The sequence below is a fragment of the Dermacentor silvarum genome, chromosome 3 (assembly GCF_013339745.2).
Source record: "Dermacentor silvarum isolate Dsil-2018 chromosome 3, BIME_Dsil_1.4, whole genome shotgun sequence".
NCBI lineage: Eukaryota > Metazoa > Arthropoda > Arachnida > Ixodida > Ixodidae > Dermacentor > Dermacentor silvarum.
The window spans coordinates 83,875,400-83,890,833 of NC_051156.1; the positions used below are offsets into that span (position 1 = coordinate 83,875,400).

General features: G+C 44.0%; 1 protein-coding gene and 1 long non-coding RNA gene across 3 annotated transcripts in view; one reads left to right on the plus strand and one right to left on the minus strand.

The window, feature by feature from the left end:
• The window catches only part of LOC119445548 (uncharacterized), a 381,600-nt gene that overhangs the window by 113,261 nt on the left and 252,905 nt on the right, over positions 1–15,434 (plus strand). The gene's annotated exons all lie outside the window — the stretch shown is intronic.
• LOC125943864 (uncharacterized) lies at positions 3,622–6,776 on the minus strand. The gene is made up of 3 exons (XR_007465950.1): positions 6,703–6,776; positions 5,500–5,603; positions 3,622–3,951 (listed from the first exon to the last, which is right to left on the minus strand). It is a non-coding gene; the product is annotated as an uncharacterized LOC125943864 (long non-coding RNA).

Below are 15,434 nucleotides of genomic sequence, written 5' to 3' on the forward strand. Positions count from 1 at the left end.
CCGGTGTGCAAATACGGGTAAGAGTGGGCGTGTACATACCAGAGCCGAAGGGTGTCAGTACAGCTAAATGTTACTTTGCCCATTGGTCAAATTCAACTAGACCGTTATGCGGTAGTGCCTCGAAGGCAAGCATCATTTTTGCCACTATATTGTCGGCTGAGGCATAGCACTTACGGACTCTGCATGCTGGCGTTCTCTTTGGTGTACGTCCTTCAATCTACTTCAAGAAATAAGAGTGCATGAAAAAAAAAAAGATTGAAGGGTAAAGTTATTGGGGGTTTGAGTGGAATCGAGAGAAGTGAAGACTAAGACAGAGAAATGAACGAAAAACAGGTGTGGCTCGCATGCGTAAACCCATCTTTGATCTTTGTACTAATGAAACTCTAGAAGAAAAGCTCGAGTACCACTTAACGTGGATCGAATAACTGCCCGGGTTGTGTTGTTCCAGTACAGTTGTTCGACTGTCTGCTTCATTTCTGCACAGGTACAGGATGTGTCTTTTGCAAAGTAATTCCAGGCGTCAGACAGCCTGAATTGAGGCAGGGGTATGAACGCTAGCTTTAACCAAGCATAAGAGTGTGAAAAATGAAGGAAATTATGTGAATCACGTTAGGTAAAATGCGATTTCAGTAGAATGCCGCAGTAAAATGGAAAAGGACAATGCAAGGCGAAAGATTTCAGGCATCTGTATTGCGGCCGTGTGAACTGTGGGTGCAGCAAAACAACGTGGCTGGTTTGCAAGCGAACGCGCAGAACGAAACATGGCAGATCTATAATCGCGGACAACTTCCAGCGGCAATGAAGGGAAAGCTACGGGCGCGTGGATGCTTCACATGTGTTGCCAAGCCAAGTAGTCCGGCAGCGTTTCGCAGTGCTTGTGGTTGCTCGGAACAGACGCTGAATAGGCACAGCTTCCACGTGCGACGGTTTCGCGTTTGCCCAGACGCGGAAGGGAAAAGCAGCAAAAGTAAACTTTTACACCGAGTCGTGTGTTCTGTCTTATTTAACTGTTGCTAATAAGTTGTTTGTTTTCTCTTCCCCAGCCTAAATCAACGCGGTTTAAAACGCGGGACTGTTTTCGGAAGCGCTCTCACTTGTGCGCGCTTAGCCCCCGTAGCTGTCCCTTCATTGCCACAGAATGTTGTCCGTGAGTATAGAAGGAAAGTAATTTGAGAAGTCTCACTAGAGTGCTAAAACGCCGGATAAACCGACTTCGACGTATGAGAATACCTTGAACTGATGATGATGATGATGATTTATTGGCAACCCCTTTGAAAGGGGCGGCGACAAATAGTCACCTATAGCCTGCTTGGTTTAATCAGGTATACTATACATGTTCTTTATCTAGCATTTTGTATACCTTTCATTATTCTTTTCATTTCATAATTTAGCTTCTACCGCTACCTATGATTTTAAAAGATCAGGTCGTATCCATCTTTTCCCTGCTTTTTTTCCACCAGTATTCTAATCGTCTCTTGCTTATCTCTACGGCTGATCTGTTGATTTTTCCTTCCACTTTAAACCCAAGCCATCTGGCAGTTGCACGTTACCTACGGTTCTCGCAGGGTGGATCCCGTCACATTCCATTAGGATGTGCTGAGTGGTCTCTGGATCTTTACTGCAGCATACACATGTCTCATTAGCAATGTTTTCGACGACCCCTAATGGAGTGTTTTATGTTTCCTGGTGAGGGCTGGGTGTTTGAGGAAGAAATGCTGCAGGGGTATTTATGACACCACACATTTATGTCGTTGCTGCATGCCGTGCAGATTTAGAACAACATAATCGCAGATATCTAAGAAACACTTGAATTTAAAAGCAGCCAAGCAGAGGATACGTGCTAATTTGACTTTTGTTCCTACGAATTTCGATACGGCTACACAACCGGCGAGAAGGACTACTGACAATATTGACCGATGGAGCCAGTGACTCCGCGGACGAACATAGACGTCTGCGGCGTTCCGGCACCGCGTGTATGTCACAATGAAATCAAGCTACCGGTGGCTGTTGCTAATGTGCAGCCTTACGAGTAGCCAACCGATAAGATGAACCCCGTTATAAAGAAAACTGGTTTCATCTTGTCGGTTGGCCACTCGTCACTCAACGAAGCTTTCAGGTGGTATAAAAAAGTTTAAAACCTGACGAGGACTTCTCAACATACCATAAGGACTCGCGACATCATCTTTGTCTATCTCCAGTTCATCTGCATTATGCCGAACGGTGATGAGTACCGCAAGATTTTGGTATGTACTACAATATGTTGGCAGCAGAATTCGGGAAAATATTAGACAATGTTCTGATTTTCCTAGCATATGACGCACCACGTTCTGTTTCATTGATTTTGAAATTTGGTGCTGCATTTCCCAGTTAATGGTGATTTTAACGCATTGGATTTGACTAATTATGCAATTAGTTAATGTCGATTTGGTATGTATGCCCCCTACCCTGCAGTACTTCCATTCTGGCAGTACATATATTCTGCAGAGTTATAAAAGATTTAAAGAAATGAAGACAGCATTAGGAGAACAATGTAAAACTGGTGAAAATTGTCGCGCAATTCTTTTTATGTTACATTTACGGCACAAAGAGGCTTGCTTTACAGATGCAAAGGAAACCAATTATCTATCTATCTATCTATCTATCTATCTATCTATCTATATCTATCTATCTATCTATCTATCTATCTATCTATCTATCTATCTATCTATCTATCTATCTATCTCTATCGATCTATCTATCTATCTATCTTCACAAGGTGTTTCATTGAGAACGTCGTTTTGTGTTTCGTGTAGGCCCATGTTCAATTCCTTCCTGGGAAATCTGTGTGGCTGCTTCCATTGTTTTCTAACGATATTTCGTGCTCAAGGTTGTCATAAGCTGGACCTGCAGTGCCCGGTTATCTGGTCCATACTGTCTCGCATGTTTCTGCGTATTGTATCGGCGGTACCTGCAACTGCGGGTAATCATTAAATAATTACCGCTAACCTCCCTGTAGTCCCCGCACAGTAAACGGTTATAAACTGGCGACGTTATCAGAGGCACTCATAAACGCCGTAGTGATGGCGGGATAAGTCGTCATCGTCACTCTCTATTGCGACAATCTGGTGGTTTTGGCGATGTGATATAAAGGTGTGCCAACCCCGCAAACACGGTAGGATACCCTTACAAAAAATTCTAGCAACTTTCAATTAAATTTTTTTAGACAAACGTTACTAAAACCTACCAACGGTCTATTGAAAGTTCTCAAACCGTTTACAAACTTCCTCAATACTTCATACCAACATCCTGTCGACTATTGGCCACCGACATTCAATTAAAATTTTATGTACAAACTTTCCTTAAACGATGAATGAACATCCTTCAAACATTAAAAGCAGGGTATCTTTTTACTTCATAGAAACATCCTAGTAACTTTTTTCCTACTTTTTGCTGTTCGCCCTAGAAACGTCCTTGTAACTGTTTTCTAGCTTTCCGTTGCTTGCTCTAGAAACATTCTTGTAACTTTTTTCCAACTTTCTTTTGCTCGCCTTAGAAACATCCTTGTAACTTTTTTCCAACTTTCTGTTGCTTGACCTAGAAACATCCTAGTAACATTTTTGCTACTTTTTGCTGTTCGCCCTAGAAACATCCTTGCAACATTTTTCTAACTTTCTGTTGCTTGCTCTAGAAACATTCTTGTAACTTGTTTCCAACTTTCTGTTGCTCGCCCTAGAAACATCCTGGTGACATTTATCCACTTTTTCCAGCATTTTTAGAAATTGTCTGGTACTGTTCTGATGCAACCTTGTACATATAAAAGTATGTACCTGTTAGCGAAACACACCAATCTTTTCAAACACTGATGTTTATTTTCCAACCCTTTCATACATGCCCTCAGAAACCACAAGCAAGCAGTGACTATAATGTGGTCTTGACATCTCCCGTGTTCTTGATATCCCTCTTGCTGCAAGCCTAAAGGAGGAAAAATGCAATAATAGTTAGCCTTATGAATTGTATCTGGACGAGATAGCATGATGCAGTCATCCACAAGAATTTGACTTCAAATGACCCACAATCAAAACGAAGATTTCAACTGACTGCCTTGCCAAACATACTTAGAATGGCATTCACACCTCTGGGGTGCAAAGCTTCTTTTTGGACGACGTCCTGGTAGGTATTGGAACGCCACCCAAAAATTGACTGAAGCATTGCTGAAGCAGAACTGCTGCACATAATATGCATGTGTTACATGTAGGAATCATACACTTGTGTAAAGTAGCTGTAAATCAGTTGCAGTAAAGATACTCGAAGTGTTTAGAACGGCTTCCGCGAGATATGCCATGTCTTTAGGAGGTAGAAAACATTTTTATAGACCCTCTAGTGTGCATTATTCACAGTTCGAAAACTCAATTTGGTATATTATTATATTAAAAAGTGACTATTTCAATATTTCCACCAAGTGCAGGGGAGCTTGAGCATGAAGCAATCTTTCTTGTGACATCTCAGTAAATCCGAGGTAGTGAGCATGTGGTACCACAAACCACAGATGCACACATGTTCTGGGCAGTAGTCAGCACTGTTACCATGTCACCGGAAGCTTGTGTATTAGGCAGCTGACAAGTAATATGAAAGAAAAAGTAAAAAGGATTGTTTGCATTTCAGATAAGTGACAGCAAAGAACAAGCTTTATCCAATGTCAACTGTAGAAGGGCAGAGACACGCTGAAAAAAAGCCAATGTAAAGGCGAACGCTCAGCGTTCAGCTGCACTGTCGTGGCTTGCAACTACTGCCCACAGAAAAAAAAGTGCCAATGTAACGATGAACACTCAGCGTTCAGCTGCACTGTCGTGGTAGCTTGCAACTATACTGCACTGTGCGGATTGTTGTGATTTAGCAGTTTGCGTTACCACCTCAAATTTCTGTAAAATACAAAGGAGACCAGCTTCCTGCTTGAAGCCAACCTGCACTTTGGGTGCATATTGAACTTGTCACATGAAAAGGTTATTGGTTTGTTATATGCTTGAGGAATTACCTGATCATACAGTGGCTAGGGATTCAGCAGCTACCTAATAAAGAAAATCTTGCTTTTTGTATGCAATAATTTTAAGAGATGAAGTACGGTACACAATACATAAGTGTGACCGATTAGAGGGAACAATATAGGCGCACAGGCAATAGTGTGAGAAGTGAGCTTCACAATACTGCATAATAAAATTGACAAAAAGATAAACATCTCGAGACCTCATGCTTCTCAATGATTATCTTAAAAAGGCAATCTGACTAGATTAATATACAGTCTGTACAGAGTATATCATGCAGTTACTCAAGTCAGAGTTATATTTAGCTCAGAGGAGGCTAGTTAAAGGTAAGTTCATTAAACTGAGGGCCCTCCAGATGACCAAAAGTGAAATGCAAGTGATTTGCCACTAGAAATCATGAAAATGGCACACACAGTAAAATGATTGCATATTACAGAAACATATCCTACAACACACAAGGCAATGACCATTTTGTACGCACCTATGTAAAAGCACGCAGATCAGGTGCTTTATAGTGGTGCTCTCCAGCTTGCAGCAGTGCTGCAGGTTCCTGTGGGATGCCTCCAGAATCCGCATAGCCTTCAACTGCAATGAATAATTTATTGCAATGTGAATCTGGAAACCCATCATATCAGTCTAATACTGAATTGCAAGGAGCCTCATACTAGCAGCTACATTAATGTGCCTCTCGTACGAATCTCTCCATTATATCTCAGGAGGTTACGCGGTTATGTTGTAACAAGTGCGATTCAATGTTGGAATGCAGCAAACATAAGACTACCAGGAAAATCACCGAAACTCAAATATTTAATAAAGCAAAAAGAGCATTGGATATGAAAAAAAAATATTGGGCACATGAAAAGTCTTTTGAACCCTAGGCCGTGTTTGTATAGCGATGGTATTCCTTCTCGCTTTTCGTCAGAGGTTTGACCGACGCGCCGCCCGTGTTATGAACTGGAATAGCCTGCCGTTCACAGTGGGTGGTAAGAATGACGTAGGATACAGCGCAAAGTATCGCCACGAAATCGCAGCCCTTACTTTATTACTGCAAGGCACAGTCATTACCCATGACTGGAAGAGCTGGCATACTGTTCTTTAGATGAATATGTATAGTAAAATCCAGCGTCTGATTGAGAGGGCTCGATTAAAAAGAAACCTCGTCATTGCAATATCGGCGTATATCTGCCTCGCAATATAGAACACGACAGGTTCTATAGTTCAATATAGAATACAGGCAGGTTCTGGCGACGCGGGCCTTCAGAGTGAACTGTATACAAAAAAAGTCTTCATACAAGCTAATATTACGCAAGCGTCAAACATAGCTATACTGTGCCAACGCGTGAAGCCCATGACACATCGACGTGTACACACCTGCAGTGTACTCGCGGAAATGCTTATATAAGGAATAATTTTCTGCCGGGAAACTACCCAACAAACAGTACCTTTCAGTGTTTCCATAATTGTGTTCCCATTCAGTCAGAGCAATCAGACCCCCGGGGTAGCATACTTCACAGGAAAATGCAAGTACGCGATAACATCAACAGAAGCTTTCGTAAAATTGCTTACTAAATGTGCATAGAAACATGGACAACTTACGCTCAGAATGCGCTCTGCTCTAGTTACACAAAGCTCATTACATGAACCATAAGCTACAACAACGCGCACAAGCGCCAAACTTGCTTACCTTTCAAGACGTAGTCAGCAAACACTCCTTCGTCCCACAGGTACCGTGGCTCCAACTCTCTTTCGGGCGCAAACACTGTAGAGCTGCCGATGAACTACAGCACCACGAACGCACAACCTACAACAAGTTCTTCCATACACTGTGATGAAGCCCCAGTACCAGGCTTTTCACGAGAGAGCGCAGGCAGGCGGGAACAAAAGCAGCTCGGACGGGCGCTGTAAGACACTGTTGACACTGGCGTATCGCTCGAAACACACGGCGAACACACGGTCTTTCACGAGTCCAGAGGTTGTGCGATGGTTAATGCACACGATAATAAGCACATTTTGCCTAGGCACTTCTAATATAAAATTCAACTACCGCCTCACTGCAACAAGCACTCGCGCACAGCCAACGTGGTCCATAAACTTACAGTACAGTGTACTAGAATAGGGGACTCTTCTAGTACACTGTAACTTACAGTGTACTAGAATAGCTGTAATAAACTACAGCAACTTGGATTGGATTGGATTTACTGAACAAAACACTGCAGCAGCGCCACACTGCGGTTAACGAAAAGGAACCTGCCTCCTTGATTCGCATCGCTTCAGGAGCATAGCCTTCGAGATTCGCAATTGTCACTCAAGGGAAGTCGTAGCTGAAGCATGAGCCAATCCACGCGCCGCCCGTGCGGCTCCGTCTGCTTGAAATGACGGACGGTCTACGGGCTAATGTGACACTTACCGAGCACATATACGTGATCACCGCCCACATTCACGTTAATTATGGCGCCAAGTGTAATGTTTTCGAGAATATGTGCCCTCATCTTGAATTGGTGAGACCATATTTCCTCTTAGCGTCAGGAATAAAGGTAACAAAACGTGGCGATGGCTGGCGTGCTACAGCAGCTGAAGCTTCGGCTGAAGTGCAACAGGCGTAGTGCTTGCACGCACGTGTAAACAAACAGATACGGCCATGCCAGGTACACAACTGACTACTCAGTAAACTGACAATCGTAAATTATTCACTTGTGTGCCTTAGCAAGCATTTACGGAATCCCGCCAATATATTGACACGTATACATGTTATCTTTCACCGGTGGCCGCTTTCCACCGGCTAACAAGTGTTAAACGTTATCGCTCGGCGCAGGACGCGCCTGCATCGGAAGCTTCTAGAACGTTATCGATGCTTCTTTCCGTTGCCTGTTTTCACCGACGCTTATGTTATCTGATTGTATAACCGACGCGAATTGTCTAGAACTTTCTGGAAGACCCGCGGGCATCAGGGATATTAATCTGGAACCTTCGATGACTCAGGTATAAAAGCCGACGCGTTTCGCCGCTGACATTTCGACGACCGCCGACTGTGTTCGCCGCTTTCGTTGTGCTTCGAGTGTATAGCTTGCTTTTGTGGGCACAGGTTCGCCCAATAAAGAATTAGTTTCGTCATACACAGTTTTACGACTGTTGACTTCAGCGTCACTACTACGTGACAATATCAACACAACAATCACCCGCAGTTTTGAAAAGAAAGGCTCTTTTAACAGTGACCGCAGGTACTGCATTTGCGAGAGTTTTGTGTATAGTCTGCATAAAATCGTAAAGGAAAGGTTTCTTAAGAAGCCGAATTCCGAAAAAAGGTAAGCGTCGTGAAAACAAATAAATGGCCTTACGACATGTCAGAAAGTCTAGGCATTGTATAGTTCCTGCTAGTGCTACTGTAATATGGGAGTAGTGGTACCGTCTCTGCCTCACACGCAGAAGTCCCGGGTTCGAGTACCAGTCAGTGTAGAACAACCTTTTTTTTTTTTTGAAGTAGGAAAGCGTTATATACAATTTCACTGGGACAGGCTAAGATATTTTACCTTAGCTTCTACTAATTATATATGCACACATAATAACAAAAATTATTCTGTCTCCTCGCTTTCTCTTAAACTGCAGGAAGCAATTGTCAGTATGACACTTAGTTTATTCGTACTAATTATTGTATTACCGATATTGCATGTTATGCTTCTTTATTGCGGTGTTAAATGAGCAAATGAATGAAACAAATACAGTTGTTATAATTTTCTTTACACAAAAGTAAAGACAGAGCCTACCAACTTTCCTTAAACTTCCTTTAAACTTTCTTCAAATGAACTTGCTTCAAGTGAAAACAAGAACGGAGCCTATCAACTTTCTTTAATGTTGCTTTAAACAAGCTTTCTTCAAACGAAAATAAAAATAGAGCCTACTAACTTTTTTTAAACTTTCTTTGAACAAACTTCGTACAAACAAAAGTTAAAACACAGCCTACCAACCTTTTTAAAACTTTCTTTAAAGAAACTTTCTTTCAACCGAAGTAAAAACAGAGCCTACCAACTTGTTGTAAACTTTCTTTGAACAAACTTCCTACAAACGAAAGTTAGAACAGAGCCTAACAATTTTCTTTAAACATTCTTTAAACAAACTTTCTTCAAACCGAAGTAAAGACAGATCCTACCAACTTTCTTGTAACATGTGTTAATAGAAATTAAAAGTACATAGAGTGTTACTAAAGTTGATAGAAAGTTGGTAAGAGTTCTAAAGAAAGTAAGGAAGCATTTTTGTATGGGTAAGCACCGGCGCTGATCCAAAAGATGGTCATTCCTCGTATGTATTCAATTTATTCTCAAATTAGCGACATGTATCACTCGAACTTGCCCCACCGAGAATTATTACATCGCGTTCAACAAAAAATACTACCCACGCAAGCTTCTGCGTAGCCCCGCTCTAGACAAGCAAATCCTGGCTGTCCGGTGTGCCCGCGACCGGGCTGGTGGGCTAGACCTGCCGGTCCCGACGTGGGACTAGCCGGGTGCGCGACGAGTTCGCGTCCTCGCCGGACCTGTTATAAAAGTTATTTCACTCACTCACTCACTCACTCACTCGCAAGTAATGTGTCTTCACCTGGCGCTATGGTGATAATCAAGCCGAATGGGAGAAAAAGAAGAGACAACTGCTATTCAAATCAAGCGACAGTCTTGGCCAATCCCCCTCCGTGGGTAGGAGCCACAGGCGTGATAGGCTACAACAACAACAACAACAACAACGACAGTGTAGGTTGATAGAGATCACATCGCTATCAACCTATACGAGAACGGTAAGGTAATTCTTTGAGTGGGAAGAATCGGGGGGAATCGAGGGGCTTGATTTTTCATTAGTAATAGGCACATAACGGCCTGTTATGCGGAAAACACAGCGGAAGATAAGTTTCTTAACTAAACATAATTGAAATGCGACAGTATGGCCTTTAACTGCTCTTACCTGAAAGAAGAGAGTGATGACGCAAACATGGGATGTTTGCTTTCGGTATGACTTCTCTAGTCGTTTGCTCGTTGCTCCTGCAGACTATACGGTGTTGTTTGAGCCATATATACGGTTGGCAGCCGCACTTTCTGCATTGGACGTCTAGAACAATAAATACACTATTTCTAACAATACGAGTGACAGGCTGCGTGAGCATAATACTAACCAGGCTATGAGAAGACTTACATAATTGAAGCCACATAATAGCAACTTTGAGACCGCTCAAGTTTTTTCCTAGTATTTGTGTAGTTGAGGCATCTCGTAGGTACTGTCAGTACTCTGGTATTGCTTGAGACCCGGCCCCGGCTAGCGCTTTTAAAACATTTCCGGACCAGTGCGGACACAGCCTAGTCGCGTGGCTGCGTGGTGAATATCAGGTCGGAAGAGAGAGAGAAATAACATTTATTTCCGCCAGTAAATTAACGCCGCAGAAGATGGTCTTCCTACGCAGCGCCTCTATCCGTCGGCCGGGATCCCGAAGGACTCGCATCGATCTCTGCTAGGGAGAGACATCGAGTTGCAGACACTAGGCGCGCAAGACAAAAAGAAGCGGAGCGTTCTGCTTAGTCTTTCTCTTCTCGTTATTTGTGTTAGACACTGTGGCTCATATCCAAATTTTGATACTGAACAACAGCACAAAAACATCAATTAGTGCGAAGGGATGTCTTTTGCGCTGCTTTACAACGTGAAACTCCATCGAATAGTCTAATCAATTGCTTAAAGACCTTGGAAGATCGACGCGTTCATTTATTTGCAACTGCAAAGCTCTGAGTTTTGTGGCGTCGCTAATTTTTGCGTAAGCAAATATTCCTTACTTCGTTTCGGCAGATACGCTACGCACGGCTTCATATTTTCTTCTGCTGCTACTGAACAGACATCAACCCACGGTTCGGTCATTTTTAAAGTCTAATTCCGTGCCTTCGCATTGCCGACCTCCCGTGAGACATCAACAGTTAAACAGGCACCAGAGCTATCACAAGTTTATATAGTCGCCGCTTCTTAATAAGCACTCGTGAGTTATCTTGATCATCGTCAATAAGTTTAGCGCCTTCTAATTTTGAGTTGGTGTAGTTTTTGTATTGAAAAATTAATGCCGTGTCATTGTTACACTGTCGTTGTAACTGCCTCAGAGTGATATATTATTTAGGCAGATGATTATTATGGCCTCCTTTCTTATTATTAAAAGCGTTTAGAGAGAATTGTCAACTTACTTTATCGGTGACATCTTGACGCGAGGTTCAGTCGTAAGTGGTGTGCTTATTCCCTGTCAAATGGGCTTTGTTTTCGTTGGGTGCAGTTTTTTTTCAATGCGGCATGTCCGTGTCGGGCTATCTTTATGAAAATATGCGTGATTGACCAAATGGTTATGAAATTACATATCGTGGATCTCGGGCTGAAGTCATGACATCGTTTTTTTTTTTTTGCGATTCGCTTTCGCTCAACGGCCTCGGCTTAATAAACTGTACGCATGCAGATGCATCTGGGTCGATGGAAGCCTTGGGTGGCTGGTTCAGTTGTGTTATCCTAGAACTATGGAGACTAAGCACTTCGGGACATGATGTATTGCCGCTCATTCTCTCTCGGGGTGTCTTCGCTGAGCTTCGGCCATGGGAGCGCTTGTATCCGTGAAACTATACCAGTATCATATGAAATTCCCCAAAACGACAGTCTCTTCGTTTTAGAATACCAAAAATTATATAACTATATTAAGGTTCTTGTGATTTCTACAATTTTTGTCTATCGCTAGCAGCTATATGCACACCGATACCTTTTTATCCTCTTATGGTTTTATAAAAGAGACTGAAACACAAATATCAATTTAAGACTTTTCCTGGAGCAATCACAAGTAGTGGGTAAGCGCCATTGGTTAAGCAGAAGAAGTGGAATGGCGGCCAGGCAAGCGCAGAGTTTGGATAAGGGCCAGTACTTGGACACAAACCCAAGCACAAGTAACGATGCCTCCACCGAGAAATCACCGGCCATCGCTTACCTGACTGCACTTGAGCACCAACCTGCGACGTCCACGACGGGGACGCTGCTTCCATTGAATCAGCTGCCAGCGGCCAATGCATATGGCGCATCAGTTTTGGTAAACTATCCTCCCGGAGAAGCGCTCGGATACGTCGTGGAGCCGGCGTTCCCGCAGGCATCTTGGCAGGGTCCCTTCAGCGATTTTTCAGGCCAGGTAATTTTTCGCTGCGCTACTTTTTGGCGCTTACACTTTTCACTGAAGCGCGAGCATGAGTATAAACCAGTAGAAAGATGGTTGACGTTCGTGGACACCGCGCGCATTGATCCAATGACCGCTTTTATTTCGTGATCCTTCGTTGGAGTGATCACGATGGAATGGGTACTCGAGGGCTGAATGCGACACATTTGATATCACCAGTGTCTTCGGGTCACGTTCCTGGCAATACTGGTCACCATATGTAGATAATAAATGTCGTGATGCAAGAAAATGCTTAACGCTATGCAGTGCGAGACATGTCGATGTGTATAACGCCACAGAATAGAAGAAAACAATTATTGCCAAAGTTCTTTATAAACAGTAACGTATTTTACAGGGCCAAAATGTCGCCGAAGTTGCCATAGCTTTTATAAATACAGAAATTGACCAATGATGCACAGCAGTTGCAAGTATCATCTTCAAAAGACTAAAATCTTGCTGCCGACTTTTGCACCAAGTGCGCTTTTTACTGAGCGCTCACATCCCCCCCCCCCCCCCTTTTTAAAATTTTTTTTGCAGAAAGAAAATCGGGTAGGGGGTAGGTGTATCAGGAATGAAGCCGCAGGGGCTACGTGAAGCGTCCTGTGCGTGCTGCTAAGGCTTTATGGGCCCTAAGGTAGAAATGACGTAACCAAACACAAACGTTAGATTTATTCCCGCATTAGAAAACTTATATGCCTAACTTACGCTACACCTAGCGGGCGCCTTACGGTCTAATTTCACAGTCGTGCTCGCTCCGTATTCACCTGTGGGCCGATTTGAATCGCAGAGGGTGTTTTGGCAACAGGTGCGAATAAATTATCCATCTACAGCTGGCGCCCAAACCTGCCTTGCGCCGCTCGAGCCCGCTGCCGTCCTAGATGGCTCCTGCGCTTGCCCCGATCTCCTGCGCTTGCACCGCCTGTGTAGGCGGGCACCTTCCGCTGTGCTCAGAGTGGCTGGATATCCCTCTGTCTTGCTGCGCAAGTCTCTTCACGCTATTTCTGGACCCTGAATGTGGAACGCGGGAGCACCATAGCCTACAGGAAGCTTGGAATGTTTGCGACAAATTGCTGCGCTTGTAGGCTTTATAACTCCTCATGAGCACCAATCTGAGTTGATGAATCATAGCTACCATGGCATAGTCCGCACGCTGAAACGCGACCATTCCTGCTTGGATAGACACTGACCTACTGCAGAGCTACGCCTCTCTTGATGCCGCGGGCGAGGCTCAATTTATCTTCAATTACGGCCTGTGCGGCGCGACAACGGTGTCATCCGGGCACGCGACACACACATGATCGAGCAATGGTGTCGTTTCTATACACAACGAAACTAAGCATAAACCAAGATAGTACCATAGAGTTTCTCACTATATTACCAGAGGGAAATCCGGCGCCACCATCTATAGGCGTTTCCGAACGGAAGCTGTGCCTTCATGGCAATGACGGTATATGGGTGTGCGAGGCTTGTGTTGGCTGGTGTTGTGCGAGGCTTCGTCTAAACCATGGATATGGCTGCACAGATAATGCGTTGTTAAAACAAAATCTATATAGGATGTTTCCATTCACCCACATTAAATACCCAAGCGAATAAAAGCAAGAAAAGACGACAGACTGTTGCGAAGCGAGCGCGAACCTTGTTGTCTGTCCTGCAAGTTTAGCGACCCGCCAAGACTTCTTACCTTCTTACGTCCTGGCTCTCCGAGAATGATGCCCATCGGAAGCCACAATATCCTGGCATTCTCATGCATACAACTGCGCAACAGCACCAGATTGCCATCTAGGTGATATAGTGAGAAACCCTATGGGTTGTACGGTTGCAAACATATAAACGATGATAGTATGATATGTTTTCGTTATATGCTGGTTTAGCAAGCGAACCTCTCCGACTGATTTTAAAATATATTTCACGTTGAGAGCAATAACAGCTGTAGCAATTGTTCAAACAGGGCCTGGAAACAGTGGCTGATAATGACAGCTTTCTGTGGAAATCAGTATTGCTGTCATTTGCATCAGGCTCTTTACAGAGTATGTGAGTGTTTTCGCATTCGGGCCCTACTATGTTCCGGGTACCGTCCTCTACGCCGTGCTTAGCAGCAGCCCGCTGCAGCAGAAACGTTTCCGTCTGTTTTCTCCAGGAATGTCCAATCGGATCTTCTCTCGTAACATCGACGGATATCATCGAAGGTATGCAAGGAGGCCTGCTCTCCAGTGGCCTACATAGCACGATGGAAGGGAACAGTGCATCTCTGACCTCCAGTGCTCCAAATGCGATGCACGAGTCTCACCGCTCGTCCAAGCGACCTGGCGGCTCGACAAGAGCGACGTGCCTCCAGGTGTGCGCTGCCTACGTGGTGCTGATGTTCGTGGGCCTCGTCGTGCTCGTCCTGCTTATGGCAACGGGAGTGTGGCCTCCACGGCAAGCGATCACTACCACCACGCTCCGAATCGAGACCTTGAGAAACAGATACGGGTTCTTCGATCCCTCGATTACCGCCTCGCCGTCCAACGACTATGACAGCGTCTCGAGTGTGGAGACTGGCACCCGAACGCATGTACGCCGAGCTCTGGTCGAGCCGATGAACTCGACGGAACTTCTTTATAACGAATGATACTTCTGTAAGAGTGAAAGCAATATTTGTCCTGCTACAATAGTATATAAACAACATTCATACTCTGTGTTTTTTTATGAGCACGTAACTGGAGGGAGGGGGGGGGTCGGCAAGTGTACAGGAACTTCTGGTGGACGACCCGAACGATAGACGCCCAGCCGTCGATACTACAAAAATACAAAATCTGCGCAGTTATTTCCTTTGTATTTTGCTGTTTGGTCTTGCTCATGGTGTAGTTGTTAATCTTTATAAAGCTCTTCAAGTTAGGCAGTAGCACGGAAATAGTGCTAATATATTATTGCATGCCAATGCGCAGTACGTAGTGCACGCAGACTTTAAGCTGATTCCTGAAGGCCAAAACTGACATCGTTATTAATGAATGTGACCACCTCTTCTTTGTCGTCAGGAATGAGACACCGAGAAGTAATTGCAGAACAAAACAGGTAAAGCATGTGCGAACTAGAGCACAATTGCCGCGAGCATTTAGAAGTACCAATAGGCAAAAACTGATTTGAACTACCACTGTCGTAGTTTGAAAAACCAGCTTCACAAAACGCAGGCGCCGCTTGTAAAACTGAGCTTGTGCTAACATTGTTAATAAAAAATG